This window comes from Coregonus clupeaformis, chromosome 18 (genome assembly GCF_020615455.1).
Source record: "Coregonus clupeaformis isolate EN_2021a chromosome 18, ASM2061545v1, whole genome shotgun sequence".
Taxonomy (NCBI): Eukaryota; Metazoa; Chordata; class Actinopteri; order Salmoniformes; family Salmonidae; genus Coregonus; species Coregonus clupeaformis.
Window position 1 is genome coordinate 8,595,070 of NC_059209.1, and position 22,904 is coordinate 8,617,973.

Below are 22,904 nucleotides of genomic sequence, written 5' to 3' on the forward strand. Positions count from 1 at the left end.
CTAACACTGTAAGAAAACAATTAAAGTATTGAGCCACTACTAATTTATTTTTTAACAGTGCCAAAATCCCCTCGGAGTGGCTAATACATTTGAAAAGCCTAAATATTGATACAGTAAAATTACTAAATGAATGGCGGGATAACCCATTGACGAGTGAGACAAACGGTACCATGGTTACTCTCTGGATCTTCAGTGTGGACACTGTGCTTTGTGTGTTTCCTCTCCTTTCCATTGAAATAAAACAACAATCCGTGGGGAACCGCCACACATGGAGCGCATGAGCTAGGACCCGCTCATAAAGGCCCCGTTGACTAATCTTACACTGGAGTCATTAGTAATCTTGGCTCACATTGAGTTACGCATATGCTACTGTAGAAGCTTGCATTGTACAAGTGTGGCCATCAGTAAAATAACTGCTTTGCGCAGGCATATCATATTTTTGTTACACTATGTTTTAACATTTAGAAGTGCCTGTCCGGTTTTCTATATAATTAAAAATATCCACACCATCTTTAATTGATTTGACGTGATGTCATATTGGTGCTTTTAAGTCTCCTTTGTTGCTTCCTCTATGGGGCCACAGCTGAGTTAAATCCATTTTGTCAGTGGGCAGTGAACCACTTCTGTATCCATTCAGCATACACCTGCTCCTCCTTCTTGGGATAATAATGCTGCCCATTAAGTCCTGTCTGCAGGCCTTGGAACAGCAATGCTTCTTTCCGTAGCTAAGCAGACATTTAGGGGTTTAAGTGTAGAATCAGACTGGTTTACTCTTGCAGCAAACCTAGAATAGTTTTTTCTCAACTCTTGAATTCACAGGATTTGTATTATGGGCCCAGTGCAGTCAAAAATATGTTTTTCCTGTGTTTTATATCCTATTGTAAAACAGCTGATGAAACTAACACTGTAAAAGTGACATTTAAAAAAAAATCTGTGTTATTCAACAATAGTTGCTGGTTGAAAATACAATATGCAAAGCAACTTCTAATCAGCAGGTTTTGCATGGGTGGGAGTTTCGGCTTTCCATGGTGACATCACAATGTGGTAAATTGGTTAATAGACCAATAACAAAGAGAGTTCCAAACCTCTGCCAATAACAGATAGTTTTCAACTTTCCCCTTCCCACTCAGACCACTCACAGACAGTCCTAGCAAAATTCTTATTTGAGAACTTTTGTTGTTGTTGCTAAAAAGCAAATTTTGCCAATTTTAATGGAAATCTATTACAGTAACCACGTTTCCATCCAACAATTTCATGCTGATTTAAAAAGTCTGGGCTGAGGGAAACAGGAAATGACGGTACAATTTTATAAATGCTGACAGACAATTTGTTCGTTCGACATGGTGGGATCTTTTTGTGTCGGTAAAATTAATTATGTGAGAAATGGCGGTGGAAACGTCTTTATGCGCAAATATTGATATAATAACCATCATATTGAAGTAAACTTAGAGTTACGTGATGATATGTTGTGTGGTCCTCCCACTACAACTCGGGAAAGCATGCAGTTTATTAGGTTACAGATTAAATAAGTTATGATGAACTTCACAGGGTGGTGAAAGGGCAAGGTGATGAGCTTGATGCTCCTTTCCAATAAATATCGAGGGTCTTTTTCTGGTGACATGATGATCGATGCTTGGCTGCCGTTTGACAAATACAAATAATATTGTTTATCCATAATAATCTCATAATGTAGGTAGCCTACCCGCACTGTATCTGCTAGCTATTGGCTAGAGCGCATGTGCCAAGACCTGAGTGGACACATTTGCTATACAACGCAACAGTTTTTGTGACAAAACCATCAGTAGAGTTGAAAATGCGATGGAAACTAATTCATTTAACTTGTATTTTTCATTCGGTACATGGTCATTTAGCGGTAAAAGTCATTTTTATGTGCACTACGTCATCACACAGCCTTTTATCCGCAAAAAGTCTGTTTGATGGAAACATCTCTGGTGGGAAAATGCGCATATTGTTTTATGAAGATTTTAGAATATTCGCATGAAAATATGTCGTAAATGGAAACCTAGCTAGTAAGGTACTTCATTGTTACCCAGAAATTATTTGATATTGGTATAAAAATGGTTGTATTGGGTGTTTAAGAGTGGTAAATCCCAGTCTGCTACAGTAGCCACTTTCCACCGTGTTTTGGGCAGACTTGGGGTCCTATTTCTTGCCATAGATGTATTTTGTTTGTTTGTCTCTTTTGTTTGTTTGCTTTTATGTCATTGCTTGGCACGACTTGCAGCGCAGTCGCCTGTGTGTGATTCACTGGGCGGAAACGGTTTTACTGCCTGCCCTGCTCTGCCTTTGTGGCTTCCCCTTACTGCAGCCGCACACAAAGGGGACAGTGCCATAAACTGGCCGTGCTAATTGATAAGGTGCTAGAGTGCCTCATAGCCAGACTGAGATGGATGTCTGCTGGAGAGAGGCCTCACAGGGCAAGGCGTGATGGAGCACCAGACAAAGAGACAGCCTCCCAACAGCACCATCACAGGGGGCCAAGGTGATGTCCCCAAAACCCAAAAGAGCACACCCAATAAGAGGCAGTCAATGTTAGAAAATAACCTCATCTGGGCGCTGTCTAGATCGATCACAGAGATGGTTGTTTTTGTGTTGGGAACGGCGGTGGTGGGAGTGGGTGTCCTTTGATACCCAGCAGCAGTTACAACCTCCCTCCCTCCCTCTTTCCCTCAATCCCTCCTCACCCCTAGCATGCTGCCCCCTCCTCCTGCTTCATCAAGCAGCGTTGGTAAAGTGTCTGCATGTAGCTAGGAACCACAGCAGGGGCAGCTGCCTCACCCATATGTCAAGAGCATTGATTTAATTATTTGAAAAGGAATCATTCGAAGTGGAGCTCTGTGCACCTCCAGCCTTCTGATGGAGCATAGAGGGGAGGGGAAAGTGCCTCATCCTGGGGACCCTGCCTGGGTCAGGGTGACTCTCAGACTCCCAGGCCCAGATGGGACTCTCTCTGTGGGCTTCTTTACAGAGGATAAGGTAGGTCAGTGCTGTGGATCTCTCCAAGTATCCCTCCTTTAAACATTTGGAACTCTTCACAGCCCTCTTGGGTTATAATAATGTGTTCTCTGCTTATTCGTTGTGCCCATTTCTTATTGTAACACTACTATGTAGATAGTTCAGTGCCACAGAGCAAGGCGGACTTACGCTAAGGGTGTGGGAAAATGGGATAGAGATTAGTTCCAGTCTGGTTTTGTTTTCCACACCTTGAGAGTGTAAATAGTGGGGTACCAGTCTCAGAACCCTTTCCCACCACTTTGGGGCCTCGGCTAAAACAAAGCACCCACGCATGCCATTGGGCTGCACACAGTCACTCAATTCAGCCAGCTCAGCCCAGCCCAGTACACAAAGACACAGGAGCCACAGGAGCCACAGCACAGTAGCGGCGCAGTGGGAATATGACTGGGGTTAAGCAGTTCAGCTGAGTGCTGCTATGGAGAGAGACTGGGAGGCCAAGAACACACTCAGATAGTATACATAAATGGCATTAATTCCCTCTTGGTTTTGAGCATATAACGGGCAGTTTAGCCCATTAGAGATAAGTTATACTCTTTTATACTCTTATAACATGATCATCAACTCTCAGGCTAATAAGCTAATGGTGATGCAATGTTGCAGGTTGTGTCTGTGATGGTTGGTGGTGGGGCGCTCCTCGATTACGTGATGTTTGGTCAATGTGGAAAAGCACAGCTGTGGGCAGACAGCATAATTAGGGCTCTGATTCCAAAAAGGAGACATGAAGAGACTATGAGTGTGTCGTGGGGTGAAACACGCACGCACACACGCACGCACATGCACACACACAGACAGACACACACAGACAGACACAGACACACACTTCATATTTTTCCTTGTTTTATTTGTTAACGTCTTAAATGGAGTGGAATATTTGAATAAACGACAGTAGCTAAAGAGGGACAAAAGAAATGGATCTTACTAAAGGAATTGAAGGTCATTTGGTTTTAGCGCTGCTGCGGTCAGTTAATAGGCGGGTATTGAGTGTCATGCTCAAATGTAAGAGAGATGACGTGAGAAGAAACCTGTGTTAGGTTATGTCATCACCACATGTTTTAAGTTGCAGTAACAGTCTAAAGCTATTGCCATCACGTTGATAGAATAACAGTCTCTTCTCCTCGACTTTGTCACATAAATGACGGATTCTAACTTATCCACTGTTGAAGTGTTTATAGACTGTGTTCAGAGTACTTTTGTCAGTTCACGCTAACCAGTAGGACAGAGTGTCATGTTTTAGTAGCAGTTGACTTTGGAGCACAGGGACAGGAAAGTGGCAGGACACATCATGAGCCCTTGGAGAGGTCCAACAATCCTGAGGTCTCTTTATTTTGCCTGACGGACCGCAATTGTTATGCAGTGGTTTCTGATGTAAGGATCGTTCGGTCACTACAGCCCACTCTCGGCCCTGACCTTCTTCTAAATTAAAATCCATTCCCTATGCACGCACGTAAACAGGTAAACACAAATGCACTCACATACTCTATTAACACACACACACAGACACACACAGACACACACAGTCTAGTACAGCTAACCTTGTGGGGACACAATTCAGTCCCATTCAAAATGCTATTTTCCCTAACCCCTAACCCCTAACCCTAAACCTAACCCTAACCCGTACTCTTACCCTTACCCTAACCTTAACCTTAACCCTAACCCTAAATCTAACCCTAGCTCCTAACCCTGACCCTAAAACTAACCGTAGCTCCTAACCCTAACCCTTAACGTAATTCTAACCCTAACACTAATTCTAACCTTAACCCCAAACCCCCTAGAGATAGCATTTGACCCCGAGGGGACTAACAAAATGTCCCCAGTTGGTAAAATATTTGTTAGTTTACTATTCTTGTGGGGACTTCTGGTCCCCACAAGAATAGTTCAACAAATCCATACACACACACACACACACACACACATACATATTGTTCTGTATTGTACTCTGTAGGGCCAAAGAAGAGCCCCCCTACAGCTGTCTTGCATCCCATTTTCTTGGGGCATTGAACTTGAACTTCGACCCTCTCTGATGTTCTTAAAGCCGCCTCAGAGACTTGGCACCCTGCTGGGCCATGCGATGCAGCTTGCCCACTCTCACTGAGGTCCATAGCTCCTACTTACCTCAGCTACAAGAAAGGACTGTCAATAAAGACTGAATTTACAATGCCACATACCTATAAATCATTTTCAAGATGTTTTGCAGTTGCTACACTATCTCTATAATATGAACATTGAAAGTAAGATATACAAAGCAGCAATTCTGTCAGCTAGATATTCGTTAGCCATTAAAAGCCTTCATTTGATTGCTCTCTGGTTTATAGTGCTCCTGTTCTGTAGGATTTACTGACGCCCCCCCCATCCGTTCGTAAACACCCGCGGGTCGTACCGCTTATCCTGGTTAGAGGGGGAGCCACGTGCCTCCTGTTTCCTCTCCTAATTTACAGGGGTCGGTTGGAGAGTCACACACAGACTCCCATTGGAGGGGGTCATAGACAGATCACGCTCCCCAGATCTCACCCTTATTAGACCCACCCCAACCCTGCTCCTCACCCCAGACTCCACCCCACTCTCCTGTATTAGTCACCCCTAATGAGTGCTTGGTCAGGGGATATAGACAGGCTGGATGACAGCACCGCTGATAGTGTAAAGCCTGTGTATGCATGCATGTGTGTGTGCACTTTTTATTTCAGCTTTATTTTGACAGGGAATCATGCTAAGACCAAGGTCCCTTTTACAGATGAGCCCTGTATAAACATCAATACACATCAATATACAAACCGCAAAACACAATAATAGAAAACATACGCATTCTTCAGTAAAAAGTTTCTCAATCAGCGTTTTGAATTGCTCTAGAGCAGGGTTAGGCAAATAGATTCAGCCACAGGGCTATTTACAGTGGGGAAAAAAAGTATTTAGTCAGCCACCAATTGTGCAAGTTCTCCCACTTAAAAAGATGAGAGGCCTGTAATTTTCATCATAGGTACACGTCAACTATGACAGACAAAATGAGAATTTTTTTTTGAATTTATTTGCAAAATATGGTGGAAAATAAGTATTTGGTCAATAACAAAAGTTTCTCAATACTTTGTTATACACCCTTTGTTGGCAATGACACAGGTCAAACGTTTTCTGTAAGTCTTCACGAGGTTTTCACACACTGTTGCTGGTATTTTGGCCCATTCCTCCATGCAGATCTCCTCTAGAGCAGTGATGTTTTGGGGCTTTCGCTGGGCAACACGGACTTTCAACTCCCTCCAAAGATTTTCTATGGGGTTGAGATCTGGAGACTGGCTAGGCCACTCCAGGACCTTGAAATGCTTCTTACGAAGCCACTCCTTCGTTGCCCGGGCGGTGTGTTTGGGATCATTGTCATGCTGAAAGACCCAGCCACGTTTCATCTTCAATGCCCTTGCTGATGGAAGGAGGTTTTCACTCAAAATCTCACGATACATGGCCCCATTCATTCTTTCCTTTACACGGATCAGTCGTCCTGGTCCCTTTGCAGAAAAACAGTCCCAAAGCATGATGTTTCCACCCCCATGCTTCACAGTAGGTATGGTGTTCTTTGGATGCAACTCAGCATTCTTTGTCCTCCAAACACGACGAGTTGAGTTTTTACCAAAAAAGTTATATTTTGGTTTCATCTGACCATATGACATTCTCCCAATCCCCTTCTGGATCATCCAAATGCACTCTAGCAAACTTCAGACGGGCCTGGACATGTGCTGGCTTAAGCAGGGGGACACGTCTGGCACTGCAGGATTTGAGTCCCTGGCGGCGTAGTGTGTTACTGATGGTAGGCTTTGTTACTTTGGTCCCAGCTCTCTGCAGGTCATTCACTAGGTCCCCCCGTGTGGTTCTGGGATCTTTGCTCACCGTTCTTGTGATCATTTTGACCCCACAGGGTGAGATCTTGCGTGGAGCCCCAGATCGAGGGAGATTATCAGTGGTCTTGTATGTCTTCCATTTCCTAATAATTGCTCCCACAGTTGATTTCTTCAAACCAAGCTGCTTACCTAGTGCAGATTCAGTCTTCCCAGCCTGGTGCAGGTCTACAATTTTGTTTCTGGTGTCCTTTGACAGCTCTTTGGTCTTGGCCATAGTGGAGTTTGGAGTGTGACTGTTTGAGGTTGTGGACAGGTGTCTTTTATACTGACAACAAGTTCAAACAGGTGCCATTAATACAGGTAACGAGTGGAGGACAGAGGATGGTTGGGAGGCCGGAACATAATGATAATAATTTATACACTGCAAATTGACTACAACTAAGCCCAAAACGAGATTGTAATTGACAATAACAATCATTTCATACCTTGATTACATTGAGAAACGATCACGTCTCTTTTTTCATTTATGGGAATGCTTTTTTACCAAAAAATTAAAAAAGATATGTGCGCCTTTGTATGTGTGTGTGGCTTATAAAGGGGAGCATTCAATATGTCGTTACCATTCAAGAAAAGAAGCAGGCCTATTTACAACACCCTCTTTCTCTTTCATGTTCTTTCTCTTGACTATGTGTCTCTGGCTCTTTTCTACCAACCAGGGACCCATGCTACAGGAATTACTCAAGTTGCACATTGGAATAGAGATCTGGTGTCTTGTTGTTGCAGAACATTTAGAGTGGGAGATGTGTTTATCCATATTATAAGTCCTTTCATTTGGAAATTAGGCTAGAGCATCATCTCCATCTGATTTTAGAGATCAACAGGCGAAAACTGGGTGGTTATTGTGGTCCCCAGAGAGGAGCTGTGACATGAGATTGTCAGTTCATGTGTGCATCCTAAATGGCTCCCTATTTCTTATATAGTGCACTACTTTTGACCAGGGCTTGTGTTTTATACTACGTGTTGCAATGCTGAGAAAATGGATAAGAAGGAATTAGTTGGGATTTAGGCATTTATGCATCTTAGCCACTGTACAGGATATGCCGTCAATGATAACCTGTAACAGTTTGTGGATTAGGAAGTGTCACACAGATTCATAGTAAAGTACCGTATCTACTGTATGCTTGAAGACAGACGGTTCCTATTGGATGAATTGATGATCTTATCAAAGTGGGGTCTGGAATGGTTTGCTTGCTTATGCTTATTGTCTTCAAGGATAAACTGATCAGCATGCAACATCACCATACCAATCACCGAACAGGTGTCCGCAGTTAACAGAACCCAGGTTGTATAGGGACTCACTACATGATGGGGAGAGAGAGGGAGAGAGAACCTGTGTAGCCTGTGAAGGACCAGGGAAGGATCACTGAGACAGACTTAATGACCTGCTTGTTAGTGGAAGTGCGGGATATAGGCTGTGTATTGGCTGTACCGCTGCTCGGGACCGGCCACACTTGATCAGGGATTTACTGAAGCCTCAATTCTGCCATCTGTCCCCAGTCTGCCAAGAGCAGCCCAGTGGAGAGGCCTGGAGATGAACGAGTTTCCCACATTGCCCATACTGAAGGGGGTGTGGGAGAGAGAGAGAGAGAGAGAGAGAGAGAACTCTCTGTCTGAATGGGGTTTGTACTCGGCTGGGTGGGAGGGGGAGTCCTGCATGCAAAAAAGGAGAGAGAGAAAGAAAAGAGAGGAAAAAAACAATGCGAAAAGAAAAGAACAGGCACAACAGAAGCCTGCTGAAGAACGGTGCGTTGGTCAGTGAATTGTGATGTCCCGCTCCCGCCCTAACAACAGCCACCCCTCTGGGTCCCGTCTCTGTTTTGGACGTCTTTGAAAGGCAATTAGCATTTCATCCAGGCCTCACTGGTTACATGCGATGAAGTAATACTCTGTCTAATTTGGCCCTTTTTGTCCGGGTGCTGTAGAGAGCTCGTCCTTGTTTAATCCCCTGAAAGTGCATTTCTGTCTAGCTCAATCATTGTGTGTGTTGTACAGGCTAATCAGTCAGAAGAGAGAGCCAGCTCCAGGGCGCTCAGAGCACTCAATGGAACTCGCTTGTTTTGTCTGGGATTCTACCCACTTTTCTCAAAGAAAAAAAATCATTGTGTTTTTGGTTTGAGAAGATGTGAGATGCAGTTGGTGCAATTTGAGAGCAGCCAACCGCAGCCGTGGGGACGGGGCAATGCCTCTGTTAGACATTCTCTTTTTTCCTGTCCACAGTAAAAATGCACCCGTGATTGGCACCATCTCCACAAGAGGAATATAATTTGGTAGAAAAAGTATGCTGTCAATGTGCTTGATAACCTGTGATTGTATTGTTTGTATTCTTTTTTGTTGTTGCATTGTTTGTATATCGTTGTAATTTTAATTTGTGCGACTTTCCTTGCCTACCAGTGTATCAGTGTTTTGTTACTTGTCATGTTTTATGTTTCTTGTGGACCCCAGGAAGAGTAGCTGCTGCTTCTGCAAAAGCTAATGGGGATCTAAATGAACAAACAAACGTCTGACAATATGTGACTGACCTTTCTTGTTTTCTTTTTATACTTTCTCCTTCTCCCTAAGATGGAATGATATCCTTTTTCTCCCACTCAGACCTCTCTGCACCCCTCAAAAACACATTTCCAAAATTGTTGGGCTAATGCTAGCTTCTCTGTGTTTCCCCCCAAAATAAATAGAAGTGCATTTCCAGAATAGCTCTCTAAATTAGTGTTTAGCCAACAACAATTTTCGTCACATTTAATGATGTATGTTTTTTGCCATAGTCACTTATTACATTTCTTAATTTCCCTCAAACTCTGGATGTTGAGAACTTCCACTGATCTAAAAATACTGAAGGAGAAACTATATGTGAAATTGCAATTATGGGTTTGTGTGCTGACCGTATAAGGCAGCCCTTCGTGGCCAGCGAGGAGAAATGTCATGGAGGGTGGTTTCTGAGGTAGCCTAACACATGGGGGTGGCATCACTCGTGTAGAGTTTGCTCAAATAGAAAACTAACCAACAAACACAGAGGATACATTCTACTTTTGGCAAAGACACCAAGCTACAGAAATGAAGAGAAAATTAAACAGCCTTTTCCAGGAAAACTGCAAAACATGGTGGTTTCATCACTAACATTAGCCTGACTGAAAGGCCTACCAGGGCCAAGCTAGATTGGTTGAGACTTGAGCCCTGTTTATAGCTGGTTCTAACATGCAGCCTTTTTCATTTTTAGAATGTTTTGAAATGTTATTGAAAATGAAATACAGAAATATCTCATTTTCATAAGTATTCACACCCTTGAGGCAATACATGTTAGACTCACCTTTGGCAGTGATTACAGCTATGAGTCTTTCTGGGTAAATCTCTAAGAGCTTTGCACACCTGGATTGTACAATATTTGCACTTTTTTTTATTCATTTTTTTTTATTCTTCAAGCTCTGTCAAGTTGGTTGTTGATCATAGCTCGACAGCTATTTTCAAGTCTTGCCATAGATTTTCAAACCGATTTAAGTCAAAAATGTAACTAAGCCACTCAGGAACATTCAATGTTGTCTTGGTAAGCAACTCCAGTGTATACTTGGCCTTGTGATTTAGGATATTGTCCTGCTGAAAGGTGAATTCATCTCCCAGTGTCTGGTGGAAAGCAGACTGGAACAGGTTTTCCTCTAGGATTTTGCCTGTGCTTATATCTCCATTCTGTTTACTTTTTATCCTAAAAAACTCCCCAGGCCTTAACGATTACAAGCATACCCATAACATGATGCAGCCACCACTATCCTTGAAAATATGGCGAGTGGCGGCAGGTAGCTTAGTGGGTAAGAGCGTTGTGCCAGTAACCGAACGGTCGCTGGTTCTAATCCCCGAGCCGACTAGGTGACAAATCTGTCGATGTGCCCTTAAGCAAGGCACTTAACCCTAATTGCTCCTGTAAGTCGCTCTGGATAAGAGCGTCTGCTTAATGACGTAAATGTAAATGTAAAATATGGCGAGTTGTGTATTGGATTTGCCACAAACATAACACTTTGTATTCAGGACAAAAAGTTAATTGCTGAATGTATTCAACCAAAATGTGTCTTCTGCATTTAACCCAACCCCTCTGAATCAGAGAGATGCCTTAATTGACATCATCAGCACCCGGGGGTTAACTGCCCTGCTTAATGGCAGAACAGCAGGTCTTGCCTCCTTGCTGGCTCGGGGATTCGAACAAGCGACCTTTCGGTTACTGGCCCAACGCTCTTAACTGCTAGGCTAACTGTCGCCCTGCCGTACCTTTGACAAATTATTTGCAGAACTACTTTAGTGCCTTGTTTCAAACAGGCTGCATGTTTTGGAATATTTGTATTCTGTACAGGCTTCCTTCTTTTCACTCTGTCAATTAGGTTAGTATTGTGGAGTAACTTCATGTTGATCAATCCTCAGTTTACTCCTATCACACTCATTACAACTCTGTAACTGTTTTAAAGTCACCATTGGTGAAATCCCTGAGCGTTTTCCCATCTCTCCTACAACTGAGTTAGTGCATGACGCCTGTATCTTTGTAGTGACTGGGTGTATTGATACACCATCCATAGTGTAATTAATAACTTCACCATGCTCAAAGGGATAATCAATGTCTGCTTTTTTTATTTGTACCCATCTACCAATAGGTGCCCTTCTTTGCGAGGCATTGGAAAACCTCCCTGGTCTTTGTGGTTGAATCTGTGTTTTGAAATTCACTGGTCGACTGAGGGACCTTACAGATAATTGTATGTGTGGGGTACAGAGATTAGATAGTAATTCAAATAATCATGTTAAACACTATTATTGCGCACTGAGTGAGTCCATGCAACTTACTATGTAACTTGTTAAGCAAATGTAACTTATTTAGACTTGCCATAACAAAGGGGTTGAATACTTGTTGACTCAAGACATTTCAGCTTTAAATTCCACTTTGACATTATGGGGTATTGTGTGTAGGCCAGTGACACAAAATCTCAATGTGATCCATTTTCAATTCACACTGTAACACAACAAAATGTGGAAAAAGTCAAGGGGTGTGAATACTTTCTAAAATCACTGTATGTAGCGACACTTTGGGATGTATGAAGTGCACTGCCTGCCACTCCCAGTGTGGCCTGTCTCACAGGGTAACCCTGATCCCAGATCAATGGAAAGACACCCCCCTGTCACAGACACTGTGATGTACTAGAGTTACTGACAGACACTTCCAATGTGGCCCAGCTGACTCCAGATCAGGAAACAGAACTTGATGATGAATGAAATCCCACAGCCGCCCCATGTTTAAATCCTGTGGATCTGTGTGAACATAAACCGCTAGACACAACCACAGGCTCATCCGTGGGAGGACTTTTTAGAACTAGGGAAATCTAAGGGCTGGGAAAGCCCATCATAAAAACGATGAATTCTCAAGACTGGGTTTTAAAACATTGGCTTGGCATTTGCATTAGCATGGGATTGAACAAGCTTCAATAGAATAAAGCAGGTCTAGAAGAAAGCACAGTATGTATGTTCAAATTAATTAATAATCGCAGTTATAATCGCACTGATCCAGTGATTGGCGCACATTGACAGAGTCATCGTGTACTTGTGTGTCTGCTGTAGGAGTCTTTTTTTAGAAGGTTGTCAGCATCAGACAGCATGTCTATTACTTGGCACCGTGCTCACGTGATCAACCAAAGACACCTCATACAGAAGCCTAATATATTGACATATGTTTCAAATACAATACATATGTGTAAGATATGTACTAATATTTGAAATAAATATACTGAACAAAAATATAAACGCAACATGCAACAATTTCAACGATTTTACTGAGTTACAGTTCATATAAGGAAATCAGTCAATTTAAATAAATTACTTAGGCACTAATCTTTGGATTTCACATGACTGGGCAGGGGCGCAGCCATGGGTGGGCCTGGGAGGGCATAAGCCCACCCACTTGGTAACCAGGCCCACCCACTGGGGAGCTAGGCCCAGCCAATCAGAATGAGTTTTTCCTTTATTACATACAGAAATGTTCCTCCGTTTCATCAGCTGTCCAGGTGGCTGGTCTCAGACGATCCTGCGGGTGAAGAAGCTGGATGTAGAGGTCCTGGGCTGGCGTGGTTACACGTGGTGTGCGGTTGTGAGGCCGGTTGGATGTACTGCCAAATTCTCTAAAACGACGTTGAAGGTGGCTTATGGTAGAGAAATTAACTTTAAATTATCTGGCAACAGCTCTGGTGGACATTCCTGCAGTCAACATGACAATTGCACGCTCCCTCAAAACTTGAGACATCTGTGGCATTGTGTTGTTTGACAAAACTGCACATTTTAGAGTGGCCTTTTATTGTCCCCAGCACAAGGTGTACCTGTGTAATGATCATGTTGTTTAATCAGCTTCTTGATATGCCACACCTGTCAGGTATATAGATTATCTTGGCAAAGGAGAAATGCTCACTAACAGGGATGTAAACACATTTGTGCACAACATTTGTGAGAAATACGTTTTTTGTGCGTATGGAAAATACATGTATTACTCATATGTCCATATATTTCACATACTGTATACACTGAGTGTACAAAACATTAGGAACACATTCCTAATATTGAGTTTCACCCCCTTTTGCAGCATTGCAGTTCATGACACACTCAAACCGGTGTGCCTGTCACCTACTACCATACCCCGTTCAAAGGCACTTAAATCTTTTGTCTTGCCCATTCACCATCTGAATGGCACACATACACAATCTATGTCTCAATTGTCTTAAAAATCCTTCTTTAACCTGTCTCCTTCCCTTCATCTACACTGATTGAAGTGGATTTAACAAGTGACATCAATAAGGGATAATAGCTTTCACTTGGATTCACCTGGTCAGTCTATGTCAACGAAAGAGCAGGTGTTCTTAATGTTTAGTTCCCTCAGTGTATGTGCAAGAAATGTAACTAAATGCATGTAAAATGCAATAGAAAAAAGGTACACTACAAAAATGTATTTTCCCTTTGTGAGCTCAGAAAGTCACTGGAAGGTCGCATCTGAAAAACAAAATATAATGTACCAATAACCTCTGTGCACTTATCATCTGTATTTGAAAATAAGGTCTTTAAACAAGTTGACAGTTACCCTGAGGATAATGCGACCAGAGAGTCAGTGAAAAAAAATCCACACAAGATGAAGAATCAGGGGTTAATGTGTGACTACCCAATTAGGTCGGCTACCTGATTTGGTCGAGCTCCAATGTTAGCAACGGTTCCGTAAGCCCCAGTGGCAGGTTAGGTGAAATACAGGTTAGGATAACTGAATTGGCAGGTTAGGATAATTAACGTAGCAGGTTACGTGAATTAATGTGCCAGGTTAGGTGAATTCACGTGGCAGGTTAGGATAATTAGGTTAAGGTTAGGAAAAGGGTTAGGGTAAGGGTAAGGCTTAGCTACAATGCACCCCGACCAAATCACGTTGTCTGACCTAATCAAGTCGTGACAAATGTTCATGAACATCAAATGTATACTTATAATGCAGATTCCTTAACCTCAAGTGTCCATTTTCAGACTCACAAGTTGACAGTTACCCTGTGGATAATGCAGAGAGAGAGAGTCAGTAAAATAATTCCACACAAGATAAAGAATAAGGGGTTAATGTTCAGGCACTAGCTAGCTAAATGATACAAAATACATTGGCTGGGGTCTGTCCATAGGCAGTTGAAGCTCCAGACCAGAAGGATCCACTGCAGGGAAAAATAAAATTATTTTTAGGGATGGATTTAAATTTGCGTAATGGGTACCTGGTGGAAAATGTGGGAGGGTCAGGCAGTTTCAATTTCAGTCAAGGGGAGTGTTTAGTATTTTTTTTTATCTAGTCCAGGGGAGGGTCATGTAATTTGTAATTGATGAAATGTCAATAATTCTCTGTATTTTAGAATTAGTTGCTTATTAGGCTATATATCGACGTGTGCCCGATGCCACCCTCTTCTCTGATTCTCCGCTGGGTGCGCCTATAGGCTATTTAGTGTGGTCTCAATCAAATGATCCATAGCCTTTAGGCCAAAGGCTACGATGTGAATGCTCAGAGAAGCACAGAGCAAAGTTATATTAATAAGGCCTATCTGTCCATTCTTAGCCTGTAATTTCGGTAATTTGTGTGGTATTAAAAAATATTCTGCTAATATGTAAAATTATGTAGAATTGCATGAAATTTTCATAAAAGGCTTTTTTTTCTCTCAGACCTGCAAATACGATGATAGATTAATGCAATGCTTTTACTATAAAGGAGATCTTTCCACCCCTACTCTTGTCCATGGTGGTCTGCGAACCCACAACCTTCTGGTCCGCAGCCCTGTGCTCAATCAAAATTCCTGCGATGCCATAATGCTTACAGGACGAAGAACAGTTTCTAAAACTGCCTATCTAAGGCTCTGGTCTGTCCAAGAAGTGAGGTTAAACGGTAGACATGTTCTATGCTATCCACTTTATGTTTTAACTATTATTTTGGGTATAGGGGAGGGTCACTTGTTTGTTTTTTAAAGCGTTCAGGGAAGGTTTAGGTAAAATATATTTTGCTGAAGGGAGGGCCATCCATTTTCATTTCAAAGAGGTCTGATTTTCTCCATGTAACCCTAAATTATAAATACGTTCACTCCCTTAGCTAGAGATAATCTAGCTAGCTAGCCAGTTGTACCTATATTGCGGTCAGAGAAACCCAGCCCTCACTAAAAAACATAGCTACTCTTATTATGTTTCATAAGTGGCGGGTAGCCTCAATAGCTGCATCATTTATTTTCGAATTTTGCATGCAAACCCCACTTTGGGAACCTAATGCCAAGGTACAGAGGTCAATTACAATTCAGCATGATACATGTGGTGCAAAAACAGATTTAATTAACATACACTATCGTTCAAAAGTTTGGGGTCACTTAGACATTTCCTTGTTTTCCATGAAAACATACATTAAATGAGTTTGAATAGGAAATATAGCAAAATGCATAGGAAATGTAGTCATTGACAAGGTTAGAAATAACGATTTTTTATTGAAATAATAATTGTGTCCTTCAAACTTTGCTTTCATCAAAGAATCATCCATTTGCAGCAATTACAGCCTTGCAGACCTTTGGCATTCTAGTTGTCAATTTGTTGAGGTAATCTGAAGAGATTTCACCCCATGCTACCTGAAGCACCTCCCACAAGTTGGATTGGCTTGATGGGCACTTCTTACATACCATGCTTCTTACATGGTCCTCTGTAGCTCAGCTGGTAGAGCACAGTGCTTGTAACGCCAAGGTAGTGGGTTCGATCCCCGGGACCACCCATACACAAAAACAAAAAAAATTATGCATGCATGACTGTAAGTCGCTTTGGATAAAAGCGTCTGCTAAATGGCATATTATTATTATATGGTCAAGCTGCTCCCACAACAGCTCAATAGGTTTGAGATCCGGTGACTGTGCTGGCCACTCCATTATAAACAGAATACCAGCTGACTGCTTCTTCCCTAAATAGTTATTGCATAGTTTGGAGCTGTGCTTTGGGTCATTGTCCTGTTGTAGGAGGAAATTGGCTCCAATCAAGCGCCGTCCACAGGGTATGGCATGGCGTTGCAAAATGAATTGATAGCCTTCCTTCTTCAAGATCCCTTTTACCCTGTACAAATCTCCCACTTTACCACCACCAAAGCACCCCCAGACCATCACATTGCCTCCACCATGCTTGACAGATGGCATCAAGCACTCCTCCAGCATCTTTTCATTTGGTCTGCGTCTCACAAATGTTCTTCTTTGTGATCCGAAAACATCAAACGTTGATTTGTCGTCCATAACACTTTTTTCCAATCTTCCTCTGTCCAGTGTCTGTGTTCTTTTGCCCATCTTAATCGTTTCTTTTTATTGGCCAGTCTGAGATATGGCTTTTTCTTTGCAACTCTGCCTAGAAGGTCAGCATCCCGGAGTCGCCTCTTCACTGTTGACGTTGAGACTGGTGTTATGGGAGTACTATTTAATGAACTGCCAGTTGAGGACCTGTGAGGCGTCTGTTTCTCAAACTAGACACTCTAATGTATTTGTCCTCTTGCTCAGTTGTGCACCGGGGCCTCCCACTCCTCTTTCTATTCTGGTTAGTTTGCGCTGTTCTATGAAGGGAGTAGTACACAGCGGTGTACGAGATCTTCAGTTTCTTGGCAATTTCTCGCATGGAATAGCCTTCATTTCTCATAACAACAATAGACTGACGAGTTTCAGAAGAAAGTTATTTGTTTCTGGCCATGTTGAGCCTGTAATCGAACCCACAATTGCTGATGCTCCAGATACTCAACTAGTCTCAAGAAGGCCAGTTTTATTGCTTCTTTAATCAGCACAACAGTTTTCAGCTATGCTAACATAATTGCAAAAGGGTTTTCTAATGATCAATTAGCCTTTTAAAATGATAAACTTGGATTAGCAAACACAACGTGCCATTGGAACACTTTACTTATAGTTGCTGATAATGGGCCTCTGTATGCCTATGCAGATATTCCATAACAAATCAGCCGTTTCCAGCTACCATAGCCATTTACAACAATAACAATGTCTACACTTTATTTCTGATGAATTTGATGTTATTTTAAAGGACAAAAAATTGCTTTTCTTTCGAAAACAAGGACATTTCTACATTGTAGAATAATAGTGAAGACATCAAAACGATGAAATAACTCATATGGTATGGAATCATGTAGTAACCAAAAAAGTGTTAAACGAATCAAAATATATTTTATATTTGAGATTCTTCAAATAGCCACCCTTTGCCTTGATGACAGCTTTACACACTCTTGGCATTCTCTCAACCAACTTCACCTGGGATGCTTTTCCAACAGTCTTGAAGGAGTTCCCACAAATGCTGAGCACTTGTTGGCTGCTTTTCCTTCACTCTGCGGTCTGACTCATCCCAAACCATCTCAATTGGGTTGAGGTCGGAGGATTGTGGAGGCCAGGTCATCTGATGCAGCACTCCATCACTCTCCCTCTTGGTAAAATTGCCCTTACACAGCCTGGAGGTGTGTTGGGTCATTGTCCTGTTGAAAAACAAATGATAGTCCCACTAAGCCCAAACAAGATGGGATGGCGTATCGCTGCAGAATGCTGTGGTAGCCATGCTGGTTAAGTGTGCCTTGAATTCTAAATAAATCACAGACAGTGTCACGAGCAAAGCACCCCCACACCATAACACCTCCTCTTCCATGCTTTACGGTGGGAAATACACATGCGGAGATCATTTGTTCATCAACACCGCGTCTCACAAAGACACGGCGGTTGGAACCAAAAATCTCAAATTTGGACTCCAGACCAAAGGACACATTTCCACCGGTCTAATGTCCATTGCTCGTGTTTCTTGGCCCAAGCAAGTCTCTTCTTATTATTGGTGTCCTTTAGTAGTGGTTTCTTTGCAGTAATTAGACATTGAGGCCTGATTCACACAGTCCCCTCTGAACAGTTGATGTTGAGATGTGTCTGTTACTTGAATTCTGTGAAGTATTTATTTGGGCTGCAATTTCTGAGGCTGGTAACTCTAATGAACTTATCCTCTGCAGCAGAGGTAACTCTGGGTCTTCCATTCCTGTGGCGGTCCTCATGAGAGCCAGTTTCATCATAGCGCTTGATGGTTTTTGCGACTGACCTTCATGTCTTACAGTAATGATGGACTGTCGTTTTTCTTTGCTTATTTGAGCTGTTCTTGCCATAATATGGACTTGGTCTTTTACCAAATAGGGCTATCTTCTGTATACCCCCCTTACCTTGTCACAACACAACTGATTGGCTCAAACGCATTAAGAAGGAAAGAAATTCCACAAAGTAACTTTTAAGAAGGCACACCTGTTAATTGCATTCAAGGTGACTACCTCATGAAGCTGGTTGAGAGAATACCAAGAGTGTGCAAAGCTGTCATCAAGGCAAAGGGTGGCTATTTGAAGAATCTCAAATATAAAATATATTCTGGTTTGTTTAACACTTTTCTGGTTACTACATGATTCCATATGTGTTATTTCATAGGTTTTCACTATTATTCTACAATGTAAAAAATAGTAAAAATAAAGAAAAACCCTTGAATGAGTAGGTGTGTCTAAACTTTTGACTGGTAGTGTACATAGACTAGAAAGTGTGGTTATGAACCTAGGCCTATATATATATATTTGTTTTTACCCCTTTTTCATGATATCCAATTGATATTTAAAGTCTTGTCCCATCGCTGCAACTCTCCCATCGCTGCAAGGTCGAGAGCTATGCGTCCTCCAAAACACGACCTTGCCAAGCCGCACTGCTTCTTGACACACTGCTTGCTTAACCCGGAAGCCAGCCGCACCAATGTGTCGGAGGAAACACTGTACAGCTGGCGACTGAAGTCAGCGTGCATGCGCACGGCCCGCCTCAAGGAGTCGCTAGAGCGCGATGGGACAAGGACATCCCGGCCGGCCAAACCCGGGACTGTAGTGACACCTCTAGCACTGCTATGCAGTGCCTTAGACCGCTGCGCCACTCGAGGCCTCATAAACATATTCTTGACATATATGTAAATATATTTTGAATTCCCCCGCATTCTGTATATGTACATGTATTATAATACAATAGTTTTCTGTATGGAACTACACTTTGCGTCCTCAGTGACCACTCTGAAGCCAGTGACATGATTCTTCTTGTGTGGCCACAAGTATTCAGACCCCTTGACTCTTTCCACATTTTGTTACGTTAAAGCCTTATTTTAAAACGGATTAAATAAAAAATCAATCTACACACAATACCCCATAATTACAAAACGAAAACTGAAATACCTTATTTACATAAGTATTGCTATGAGACTCGAAATTGAGCTCAGGTGCATCCTGTTTCCATTGATCATCCTTGAGATGTTTCTACAACTTGATTGGAGTCCACCTGTGATAAATTCAATTGATTGGACATGATTTGGAAAGGCACACACATGTCTATATAAGGTCCTACAGTTGACAGTACATGTCAGAGCAAAAACCAAGCCATGAGGTTGAAGGAATTGTCCATAGAGCTCCGAGACAGGATTGTGTCGAGACATAGATCTGGGGAAGGGTACCAAAAAATGTCTGCAGCATTCAAGGTCCCCAAGAACACAGTGGCCTCCATCATTCTTAAATGGAAGAAGTTGGAACCACCAACACTCTTCCTAGAGCTGGCCGCCCTGCCAAACTGAGCAATCTGGGGAGAAGGGCCTTGGTCAGGAAATAGCTGCATCGGACCTTTCCAAAACTTTTTTAAGAGGTGTGTTTCAGATGTTTTTGGGAGGATGGACAACTGATATATTGGCTTTCTCTCTGCTTGAAATTCATCAGCTTACAGTGTATCAATGAAATGCAGGTAGTGAGTGGAATATTTAAGCAATAAGGCCCTGGGGGGTGTGGTACAGTATTTGGCCAATATACCACGGCTAAGGGCTGTTCTTAGCCACGACGCAACGCAGAGTGCCTCGATACAGCCCTTAGCCGTGGTACATTGGCCATATACTGTACCACACCCCCCGGGGCCCCCCGATGTGCCTTATTGCTATTGTAAACTGGTTACCAACGTAATTACAACAGTAAAAATACATGTTTTGTCATACCTGTGGTATACGGTCTGATATACCATGGCTTTCAGCCAATCAGCATTCTGGGCTCAAAACACCCAGTTTTATACCATGGCATTGTTGAATACTCCTTTCTGATTGGCTTAAAGGGCATTCTAGAGCGTGCATTATTTCCCTATCACGCACAGCATATTTGCACAGTAGAATTCAATGGCTATAGTTAATTTTTACATGTTTTGTTTGAGCTGCTTTTGAAAGCAAAAGTCGAATTGAAAACAGTATTGGTATTGTTGAATTCGATTTTCATAATAGCAAGCTAGGACTGACGGTTTGGTTAACTAAACTAGCAAGTCTGTTTGTTTGGTTACCATGGCAACTACTGTAGCTATCTAGTAAACTTGCTAGCTACTTCAGTGGATGTCGAACACATTTCTACCGGCAAATGAACACATTTCTAGTGGCAAATGTGTTAAATTATAGCCATGGTATAAAAGGGATAATCAACTCAGGGCTCTATGCGTTCTCTAGAAAATACTGCAACTCTGCTAGTGCGTTGTGGAACACACCTTCCACATCATTCATTATTTTCCATAGAATGCATAGCCCATCATTAATTATCCCTTACATAGGCCTATACAACCCAGATATTTCAGCAGTGCATTGTTTACTACACTATAATTCCAAGTGGTGGCACAAAGTGACTCTTTCCACTTTTGGCGGATGGAGGATGATGATGTATTATTTACAGCCACATCCATACTGTATATGATTTGGTTTTACCTTCCAACATACATTCATGTCAAATTGATACATTTATAATGTAAAAATATAGAAATGTACAGTGTTCAGCAGTTATCATATTATATTTAACTAGGCACTACATAATTGTGGTTCAGTAGTTATCTGTTTTGAGCAGTTTGATTAAGTGATAGTTCATTGTATTGCTAACAAATAACAAGAAAATCATATCAAAAGTAAAGTGAATATTGCATTTTGAAAAGCATAGATTGAATATGTGTCCAAATTGCAATGAACAAGAATTGCAACAAAGCGATTGAAAAACACTGTAAGACTACAGAGCAGGCCTGGCTCCCAGAAGGAGAAACCCTAGAGGTGGGCCCAGGCTGACCCCAGGAGCAGCCAGGTAACCAAACACCTCGTCACATCAGCTCCACAGGATCCAATGTAATCGCCCCCAAGTCTCAGTTACTATGCGCAGATCGGCCCTGTCAACCTTGTTGCCAAGTTGCCGACAGGTGACGGGGTCAAAACACCACTGTCCACCTCTGTCATCATCCTGGCAGCTGAGGGAGAGCAGTTGTCTAATGACTAGCTATCCATCACAAAGGAAGTGGTGCTAATGCTAAAGTGGGCAGTGTCTCCGAGCTACAGTATGTTCTCTGCTCCACTGGCTTTGATCTGTTAAGCTCCTGAAATGAGAGGCTTGCTTAATCGCCGTCCTGAATAAAGCTAAATGCCTAACACTATGAAACTTTCCTGGCAAGCGTGTGTGGCGCTTTGGCAAAGGGGCAATAATTCCAAACCAACTGCATAGAGAGAATGTAATAGAAGATGCTTCGTAAATAACAGGTTTACACTAACAGTGAAATGCTTACTTACAGATCATTTTCCAACAATGCAGAGTTAAAGATAAGGATAAAAACAAATAAATAATAGAAATAGTGACATGAGGAATAAATACACAGTGAATAAAAATAATAACGAATACTTACTCCAATAACATGGCTATATACAGGGAGTACCAGAACCGAGACGATGTGCAGGGGTACGAGATAATTGAGGTAGCTATGTACATAGAGTTAGGGGTAAAGTGACTAGGAAACAGGATAGATAATAGACAGTAGCAGCAGCGTATGTGCTGAGTGTGAAAGTGTGTGTGTGTACGTGTGTGAGTGTGAGTGTGTGTGTGGCGTCAGTATGCGTGTGTGCGCGTGTTATGTGTGTATGTGTGTGTTGGGGTGTCAGTGTAAGTACAGTGGGGAAAAAAAGTATTTAGTCAGCCACCAATTATGCAAGTTCTCCCACTTAAAAAGATGAGAGAGGCCTGTAATTTTCATCATAGGTACACGTCAACTATGACAGACAAAATGAGATTTTTTTTCTCCAGAAAATCACATTGTAGGATTTTTTATGAATTTATTTGCAAATTATGGTGGAAAATAAGTATTGTTGATGTACTGGGCCGTACTCAACACTAGGGCTGTTACGGTGACCGTATTACCGCCACACAGGCGGTCACGAGTCATAATGGCAGTCAAATTCCAGGTGACTGTTTAGTCATGGTAATTAGGCTTCTCCAAGCTCTGACGCTGCTGATGGTCATTAGTAACCTACCAAACTTGCTAACTGCCTGGTACTCAGCACTCTATTGTCCCTCTAATCACTCTGACATCAATGCAAAGGTAATCGCAAATCTAATCAAACACTTCATGAGAGCCCATGAGCTCATGTTGCTCA

The 22,904-nt window shown here is 42.2% G+C and overlaps 1 protein-coding gene across 1 annotated transcript in view; it reads left to right on the forward strand.

The window, feature by feature from the left end:
- Positions 1–22,904, forward strand: part of adgrv1 (adhesion G protein-coupled receptor V1) — a 230,482-nt gene that overhangs the window by 622 nt on the left and 206,956 nt on the right. The window lies entirely within an intron of this gene.